The sequence below is a fragment of the Sorex fumeus genome, unplaced genomic scaffold (genome assembly GCF_029834395.1).
Source record: "Sorex fumeus unplaced genomic scaffold, SorFum_2.1 ptg000075l, whole genome shotgun sequence".
Lineage (NCBI taxonomy): Eukaryota > Metazoa > Chordata > Mammalia > Eulipotyphla > Soricidae > Sorex > Sorex fumeus.
Window position 1 is genome coordinate 10552556 of NW_026606132.1, and position 10360 is coordinate 10562915.

At 41.5% G+C, this 10360-nt stretch overlaps 1 pseudogene; it reads left to right on the top strand.

The window, feature by feature from the left end:
- Positions 1-3467: 3467 nt before the first annotated feature.
- LOC130038307 (heat shock protein HSP 90-beta-like) lies at positions 3468-7375 on the top strand (annotated as a pseudogene).
- Positions 7376-10360: the final 2985 nt, after the last annotated feature.

Genomic DNA, 10360 nt, shown 5'->3' on the forward strand with positions numbered 1-10360 from the left:
CAGGTGGCAGGAGAGTGCTGTTTCGGTTATGTCCTAGAAAAAGAACTACTACAACAATGATAGTTGAAAATGATTAAAATAATCTCAACAAAATGAGGTTGGAAGGTGTCATCCTTAAGTTAGCAAGGCTATCTATATCAAACCACAGCCAATATTATGCATAGAAGTGAGAAACTGGCAACATTTCCACTAGAGTCTGGTACAAGGTAAGGATTTCTACTTTCTCCACTCTTGTTTAACTGTCACACTGTCCTATTGTTCATCTATTTGCTCGAGTGGGTCCAGTAACATTGTGAGACTTGTTACTGTGTTTTGGCATATCGAATACGTCACAGGTAGCTTTGCCGTGCAGGCGAGATACTCTCGGTAGCTTGCCGGGCTCTCCAAGAGGGGCGGAGGAATCAAACCATGCTTGGCCGGGCTGGCCACCTGCAAGGCAAATGCTCTACTGCTGTGCTATCACTCCAGTTCTAGTAACAGCAAAGAGGTGAGAAAGGGAAACCAAAGGGATACAATTTGGAAAAGAAAAAGCAAAGTTATCTCTACCTGCAGATGGCATGATACTATACTTCAAAGATCATGAAGATCCCATGAAAAAAACTCATAGGAACAATAAACCAATACAGAAATGTGATTGGCTACAGGGTCAATACACAAAGATGAATCACATTCCTATTTAGAAAAAATGAATTAGAGGAGATAGAGATCAGAGATAATATTATCTTTAAAATAGTGTTACACATCTGCACTTGTTTGTTCATTGCAGCACTGTTTACAATAGCCAGAATCTGAAAAAATCCAAGGGCCCGAGAACAGATGACTGGTTAAAGAAACTTTGGTACATCTACACAATGGAGTACTATGTAGCTGTTAGAAAAGATGAAGTCATGAAATTTACATACAAGTGGTACCACATGGAAAGTATCATGCTAAGTGAAATGAGTCAGAAAGAGAGGGATAGACATAGAAAGATTGCATTCATCTGGGGAACATAAAGTAACAAAATAGGAGACTAACACCCAAGAATAGCCGAGATTAGTACCAGGAGGTTTACTCCATGGCTTGAAGGTCAGCCACACATGCTAGGGGAAAAGGCAGCTCAGATAGAGAAGGGAGCACCAAATAAAGGGTGTTGGGAGGATCTTCCCAGGATGGGAGAAGTATGCTGAAAGTAGACTATAGACCGAACATGATTGCCACTCAATGCCTCTTTTAAAAACCACAATACCCAAAAGGATAGAGAGAACAAAAGGGACTGCCCTGCCACAGAGGCAGGGCGGGATGGGGGATGGGGTGTAAGAGGGATACTGGGATCCGTGGTGGTGGAAAATGGGCACTGGTGGAGGGATGGGTACTCAATCATTTGTATAACTGAAACCCAAGCACAAAAATTTGTAAGTTTACAACTGTACCTCATGGTGTTTCACTAATAAAAATTTTAAAAATAGTGTCACAAAACATCAAATATTTAGGAATAAACTTAACAAAAGAAGCGGGAGATCTATACCATGCAAACTTCAAAATATTTAAGAAAGGAATAGAAAACCTTAGGAAATGGAAAAATATTCCATGCTTTCCGATTGGAAGAATCAATAATGTCAAAATAATCCTACCTAAACACTATATAGATTTACTGAAATCCCTATGCAAATTCAGAAAACATTTGTATAGGGATTTGAACTTAGACTAAGAACAGTCCATAATAAAGTGTGTATGGATTCATAAAAGACCCCAATTAGCCAAAACCATATTGAAAAACAAGAAACTGGGAGGTATTACATTACCTAACATGAAAATATACTATAAAGTTATAGTGACCAAAACAGCATGATACTGAATACGGATAAACTCTGAATCCAATATGTCAGAACATAATATCCAAGGACAAACCCTCACATATACAGTCAGCTAATTTTTTATAAATGAGTTGAGAGCAGGAAATGGAATACATGACCTTTTCCACAAATGGTGGAAGAAAAACTACAAAACTACATGTAAAACAATTAAGGGGATCTACATCTCAGATCTCACAGAATAGTCAATTCAAAGTGGATCAAAGGCCTTGAGATCAGACAAGAATCTATAAAATATATTGAGTAAAATATAGGCAAACACTCAACAATCTGGATATCAAAAGTCATCCTCTATGATATAATGGAATTGGCAATGGCAACAGAATAAAGAAATAAATGTCACCTCAAATTAAATTGTTTCTGCATATCAAAAGAAACAAACTAAAACTGAAAAATATCTAGCTGAATGGGAGAACATATTTTCATTGAACACATCAGAGTACATAAAATGCAAAAGTCAACAACAAACATTCCAAAACCACCATCAAAAATAGGGATTTGAAATGAACAAGGACTATTGTTAAGAAGAACAATGGCTAGCTAACAAGACGCATGAAAAAATATTCATCGTCACTTATTACTAATGGAAATACAAATCAAGAAGACAATGAGATGCGATCTCACACCAGTGAAAATGGCACATACCCAAACTAGTGGGAACAATATCTGTTGCCAGAGGTGCAGTGAAAGAGGAACTAACTGTGGGAATGATGCCTGATTCAACCTTTATGGAAAACAGTACAGAGATATCTCAGTAATCTAAGAATTGAGCTGCCATATGACTCAGCAATTCCATGCCTGGGTATCTACCCCCAAAACACAAAACCATGCATTCAAAAAGACTTATGCATACAAATATTCAATGCAGCATTTAGTATAATACCTAAGATATAGAATTAACCTAGGTATACAATTATAGGTAAGTGGATCATTAATCTGTGGTGTACGTACACAAGGGGGATACTACAGAGCTGCAAGGAAAGATGAAATCATGCAATTTGCTGCAACATGATGAAACTGGCAGGTAGGGCGTTTGCCTTGAACGTGGCCACCCCAGTCAGCCCAGGTCTGATTCCTCCACCTCTCTCGGCACGGCAAGCTGTACAGATACAGATACTGTACAGAGAGTATCTCACCCGCACAGCAAAGCCTGACAAGCTACCCGTTATGTATTCTATATGCCAAACACAGTAACAACAGGTCTCACAATGGAGATGTTACTGGGCCCACTTGAGCAAATAACAGGACAGTGCTACAGTGCAGATGAAACTGGAAGATTCATGTTACGTGAAGCCAGAATAAAGAAACACACAAGATAAATTCCATAGGCATAAAGATAGATAGAGAAATTTATGAAATAACTAGCTAAGGGAATACAATGCTTAAAATTGGGGATGTCTGGGGCTGGAGTGATATCACAGAGGGTAGGACATTTGCCTTGCACGTGCTAGACATGGGTTTGATTCCCAGCATCCCATATGGTACCCTCAGCACCACCAGGAGTAATTCCTAAGTGCTGAACTGGAAGTAATACCTGAGTATCACTGGCTGTGACCCAAAAAGGAAAAAAATAGGAGGATGGCAGCCTCGTCACGCCACGTGAGCTGGCCCGGTACAAGCCTGCTCTGCTCCTTAGTGTTCACGGCTCTTCTTCTTCAAGATGTCTGAGGAAGTGCATCATGGAGAGGAGGAAGTGGAGACTTTTGCCTTCCAGGCAGAAATTGCCCAATTGATGTCTCTCATCATCAATACCTTTTATTCCAACAAGGAAATATTTCTTCAGAAGTTGATCAGTAATGCTTCTGATGCCTTGGACAGGATTCACTATGAGAGCCTGACAGACCCTTCCAAGCTGGACAGTGGGAAATAGTTGAAAATTGACATCATCCCAAATCCTCAGGAATGCACCCTGACTCTGGTGGACACAGGCATTGGCATGACCAAAGCTGATCTTATAAACAATTTGGGAACCGTTGCCAAGTCTGGTACTAAAGTCTTTATGGAAGCTCTTCAGGCTGGTGCAGACATCTCCATGATTGAGCAGTTTCATGTTGGCTTTTATTCTGCTTACCCAGTAGCAGAGAAAGTGGTTGTCATTACAAAGCATAATGATGATGAGCAGTATGCCTGGGATTCTTCTGCTGGGAGTTCCTTCACTGTCCATGCTGACCACGGTGAACCTATTGGCTGGGGTACCAAAATGATCCTCCATCTTAAAGAAGATCAGACAGAGTACTTAGAGGAAAGTAGAGTGAAAGAAGTAGTGAAGAAACACTCACAGTTTATTGGTTATCCTATCACCCTCTATTTGCAGAAAGTCAGAGAGAAAGAAGTCAGTGATGATGAGGCAGAAGAGGAGAAAGGTGAGAAAGAAGAGGAAGATAAAGATGATGAGAAGAAGCCCAAGACTGAATATGTTGGCTCAGATGAGGAGGATGTTAGTGGTAAGGATAAGAAAAAGAGAACCAAGACGATTATGGAGAAATACATTGATCAGTAGGAACTAAATAAGACGAAGCCCATTTGGAACAGAAATCCAGATGACATCACCCAGGAGGAATATGGAGAGTTGTATAAGAGTCTGACCAATGACTGGGAAGACCACTTGGCAGTCAAGCACATCTCTGTAGAAGGTCAGTTTGAATTCAGGGCTTTGCTCTTCATCCCACGCCGTGCTCCATTTGACCTCCTCGAGAACAAGAAGAAGAACAACAACATCAAACTGTATGTCCTCCATGTGTTCATCATGGATAGCTGTGATGAGATGATACCAGAATATCTGAACTTCTTCTATGATGTGGTTGACACTGAGGATCTACCCCTGAATATTTCTCGAGAAATGCTACAGTAGAGTAAAATCTTGAAGGTACTCATCAATACACTGGCTCGGCTCTTCACTCGCTACCTGTCTGAATGCAAGGTTCCGTCCCAATGGAAAACCAGCAGGATCGTACTACTGCTCAAGAAGGGAGACATCCATGACATTGGCAACTATCCCCCGATCTGCCTATTGTCTGTCATCTACAAGATGTTCACTCGAGTCATCCTAAATAGGATTGGCAGAACACTAGATGAAGGACAACCATGCAAACAAGCCGGGTTCCGCAAAGGATTCAGCACCATCGACCATATCCACACAATAACCAAGCTCATTGAGGTTTCTCGGGAGTTCAAGATGCCGCTCTGTTTAACGTTCATTGATTTAAAGAAGGCCTTTGATTCTGTTGAGATGGAAGCGGTCATTGAAGCCCTAGCCAATCAGGGCATTCAAGCCCAATACATCAGGATCCTCCATGAGCTGTATTGCGGATTCACTACCAGGATCTCACCATTCTACAAAGAAGTGATCGTTGATGTCAAGAGAGGGGTGCGGGAGGGTGATACCATTTCACTGAAACTCTTCAGTGCCACCCTCGAGAACATCATGCGACGACTGGAATGGGAAGGAATGGGAGTGAAGATAGATGGTCGGCAACTACACCATCTCCGCTTTGCTGATGACATTGTTTTAATAACACCAAACATCAGCCAAGCAGCACAAATGCTGGCCGACTTTGACCGTGAGTGTGGAAAGGTAGGACTACAGCTGAATCTTATGAAGACAATGTTTATGAGAAACAGCCTCGTTCCTGACGCCCCATTCGCTCTCAACGGAACGACCATCTCCAAATGCAACAGCTATGTGTACCTAGGTCGAGAGGTCAACATGACAAATGACCTGGCACCCGAGCTGCGCAGGAGGAAGAGAGCGGCTTGGAACGCCTTCAAGAACGTCGAAGAAATAGCTAAGAGGATGAAGAACCTCCGGCTCCGGGCACATCTCTTTGATTCCTCTGTTCTTCCTGCATTAACATATGCCTCAGAGACCTGGGCCCTACGCAAACAAGATGAGAATGCTATTCAGGTCTCCCAAAGAAGAATAGAAAGAGTTATGCTTGGAATATCACGTTTCACTCAAATGAGAGAAAGAATCCGGAGTTCTGACATCCGTCGACAATCAAGAATCAGGGAGGCTGTCTCATTTGCCAAGGTGTCTAAAATCAGATGGGCTGGTCACGTAATGAGATTTAAAGACGACCGCTGGACTAGAGCTGTTACCGACTGGATTCCATGGGATGTCAAAAGACCGCGTGGCCGCCCACCTACCAGATGGTCAGACTTCTTCGTCAAGATCATGAACGATTGGTTTGAGGCCCTTCATGTTCCCGGAGCGAACAGATGCCATTGGGCTACACTAGCACGCGACAGGGACAAATGGAGACGTTACTGGCGCCCGCTCGAGCAAATCGACGACTAACGGGAAGTTAAGTGATTGAGTGATTCGCAAAAACATTGTTAAGAAGTGTCTTGAGCTCTTCTCTGAACTGGCAGAAGACAAGGAAAACTACAAGAAATTCAGTGAAGCATTCTCTAAAAACCTATAGCTTGGGATCCATGAGGACTCCACTAATTGGCGATGCCTTTCTGAGCTGCTGTGCTATCACACTTCTCAGTCTGAGGATGAGATGACTTCCCTCTCAGAATATGTCTCTCGCATGAAGGAAACTCAGAAATCCATTTGTTAGTTACATCACTGGTGAGAGCAAAGAACAGGTTGCCAACTCGGCTTTTGTGGAGCGAGTGCGAAAGCGGGGATTTGAGGTAGTGTAGATGACCGAGCCCATTGATGAATACTGCGTGCAGCAGCTTAAGGAATTCGATGGGAAGACCCTGGTCTCAGTTACAAAGGAAGTCCTGGAGCTGCCTGAGGATGAAAAGGAGAAAAAGAAAATGGAGGAGAGTAAGGACAAGTTTGAGAACGTGTGCAAACTTATGAAGGAAATCTTGGATAAGAAGGTTGAGAAGGTCACAATATCCAATAGGCTTGTGTCTTCACCCTGCTGCATTGTGACTAGCACCTATGGCTGGACAGCCAACATGGAGCGGAACATGAAAGCCCAGGCCCTTAGGGATAATTCTACAATGGGCTACATGATGGCCAAGAAGCACCTGGAGATCAACCCTTACCACCCCATCGTGGAGACACTGCAACAGAAGGCAAAGGCAGACAAGAATGATAAGGCTGTCAAGGACCTCGTGGTCCTGTTGTTCGAAACTTCCCTGCTCTCCTCTGGCTTTTCACTTGAGGGCACCCAGACCCACTCGAACCGTATCTACCACATGATCAAGCTAAGCCTGGGTATTGATGAAGATGAAGTAACAGCTTTGGAGCCCAGTGCTGCTGTTCCTGATGAGATACCCACTCTTGAGGGTGATGAGGATGCATCTCGCATGGAAGAAGTAGATTAGAAGTTTATACCTCAGATCTGTTCTCTGTATAGTGCCTTAATCCCTTCCCCTTGCAGTTCTGAGTGGTCTTATCCACCTGGCTCTAGTGGTCTTTTTTCTCCCATTCCTGTCTTTTCTATCTTAAGGCAGGTTAGGGGTAGGGTCTCAAGACATCCCCCTTCAAATTTGACTACAGGTTTGGATGTTGTGTATTGTGTTTGTTTATTTTGTTCTGAAATTAAAGTATGCAAAATTTAAAAAAGGAGAATGTCAAGATCACTCTTGGCCCCTGAGTATAGGGAGGCGAACAAAAGAGAAGGAAAGACATTGTGGGGGGAAGAAGATAGAGATAGATGCAAAGAGTGATGGGAAGCAGAAGATAAGAGGATCCAAGTATATTGGTAGCGTAAAGAAGTGGTACAGCTTAATTTTCAATCTACAGAGACAAAGACACTCAAAATTAGAGATCCAAACTTCAACAAACAAACACTGTCCTCCCGTTGTTCATCGATTTGCTCGAGCAGGCCCAGTAACGTCTCCGTTTTGAGACTCGTTGGTAATGTGTTTGGCATATTGAATATGTCACGGGTAGCTTGCCAGACTTTCCCATGCAGGCAAGATACTCTCGGTAGCTTGCCGGGATCTCCAAGAGTGGTGGAGGAATCGAACCCGACTCGGCCAGGCTGGCTGGCACAAGGCAAACTCCCTACCGCTGTGCTATTGCTCCAGCGCAAACTTCACAACCAACTGCAAAAATGTCCCTGTCAAGGCTGGGTGTGGCGATGATGCTGGGGGATGGTTGGGAGGGAACCTGGGAACCATAGTAGAGAGTAGACACTGGTAGTGAGATTTGTGCTACAATGTAGTATGTCTAAAACCCAACTATGAATAACTTTGTAAATCATGAAGATTTAATAGATTGTTTAAACGAAAGAAAAAATGAAATTCCCATAGAAAATTCTATTTGATCAAATTTACCCTCAGTCTTTCCTTCAATGTAGGTAGTTGCTAGTTTTCTCCTTGATTTGCCTGATGAAAAGTTGAATATTATAAATGCAAATGTAATTTTATACTATAAACTGGATAAAATTTCCTTTCCTCATTGGAATTCCTTGGAGGGTCTTTGTTAATATTGATTTCTGTGGCTATTTCTAACCATGTGTCATGTGGATTATTTCCCATAAATTTCTCTGAACTGAGTTAATCTTCATGATAAACTGAAGACATTTATTAAAATCAACCTAATATTTTTACCTGTCTAGATATTCAAGAAAGAACCATTTTAAGATCAAAGTACTTTTCCCAGCTTTCCATTTCTTTATGCCACTGCAAACCTGAGTGCCAAGAGTACCAAATAATGGTGATGCATATACAAACATACAAACAAAAAGAGAGGTGCCAGTCCTGTTTGTAGGCAGTCTTCCTAATTTTATGTGAAAAAATGTTTCATATGCTAGAGAGCTAGTTAAATTTCCTTCCAAATAATTGTAGGTAACAGAGCTACCTCGGACTCAAGATGCAAGTTCTTTAAGCATGGAAACCTCATTAACCTTGATTACGGACCTTGTTCTAAGTGCATTTTTGGTGAATTACACTGATTATCTGAAAATCACAGGCAGTGTAGAGACTGTTAATTATAAATTAAATAATGGAATTGATTAAATAATATTTAATACATTCAATGAAATTACATTTAATCTGAAAGATGTATTAGAGCCCTTTGAAAGGAACAACACTATCAAAACCATAAAACCATAATTAAGGTAAATATTCATGCAAATAATCTACAAAAGGAGTAACATCAGACTAATTATAAGCTAGGACCCCCATCCCACCTCATATGTACACTTACTTTTTTCCCCTCCTTTTCCATTACTTGGTAAAGAGTTAAAGATGGGAACACATGGTAGGTGATACTGTGTATATTTTTCTCATTTATTTACGGGGTGTCATACACAGGGATACTAATGGATTAATCCTGACTCTCTTGCTTAGGGATCACTCCAGCGGAGGATCGAGGTTCTGGGGTACTGGGAATCAAACCCAAACCAGCTGCTTGTGACACAAGTGTCCTACTCACTATTTCTCCAGCCCTGGGGTTATGATGCTTGTTCATTTCTAGTTTTCCTTGTCTCTAATAAGATCTGTATTTTGTTTATGTAGGAAGTAAATAGTAGTAACCACACAGAATTCACTCATAGCTTGAAACAACATAACTCAGTTTCTGACTACTAATGTAATACCAAACATTTACAAAAAGCAGGTTATTCTGGTTAATGTTCAAGTTGTATTTTCTTCAGAACATCCAAGTATTGACCATGTTAACAAAAGGAAGTAGTTTACAGAAGTTCACTTCATTACCTCACCTCTTAAACAACCAAAGTGAAGCAAGTAGTAACATCCAAGATCAATGCTGTTTTTACTTTCATCTCCCTTTGTATCATCTCTAAGTTAGGACTCGCACAAACTGCCTTAAATGAATTACCATAGTCTGATGTATCAGATGCATATTCCCCTTTCTCCCTCTTTGCTAAAATCCTATTGCAGTAGTTAATTAATTTTGTAGATATATCACTGAATTTGAGCACTAGCTCCATTCATTCTGTAAAGGAGGAAGCCAAGGCCCAGGGAAAATAATGTGACTTGCCTGATATTACTCAGCTAGTTGGTTCAACAATAGAAATTCCATTGTTCCATATAAACCAGGACCTGGAAACGCTCTAGTAATTTATGGTTTTTAAATTTTTTTTGTAGTGCCAGTGATGGAAACCTGTGCTTCACACATGAAAAGCAAGTGCTCTACCACTGAGTCACATCACTGAACCAAATTTCTTTTAAATTGGGGACTACACTCAGCAGTAGTCAAGTGCCTAGGTGTCACTCACAGAGATAATGGACCCAGTTTTGCAGGTCTGTTGATTCTGGTTTCAGTCTCAGTGAGTTCCTGGTTCTGGGACCCAGCAGAGCCATGCCTGTTAGAAATTGAGGCCTATGTGGCACTAGGGATTGAACGTAGGATCTCACACACACGTTTATGTTTTCCATGTACCCACATTCATACACACACAAACACGCATATACATATATCTATTTGGGTCTATCTTTGATCATGCTCTACATTATTTTTTTAAGAATAGTTTTTATGGGGGGCACACCTGTTGGTCCTCGGGACTTACTCCTGGCTTTGTACTCAAAAATCACCTTACTAGGGCTCTGGAGACCATATGGGATCCAACTCA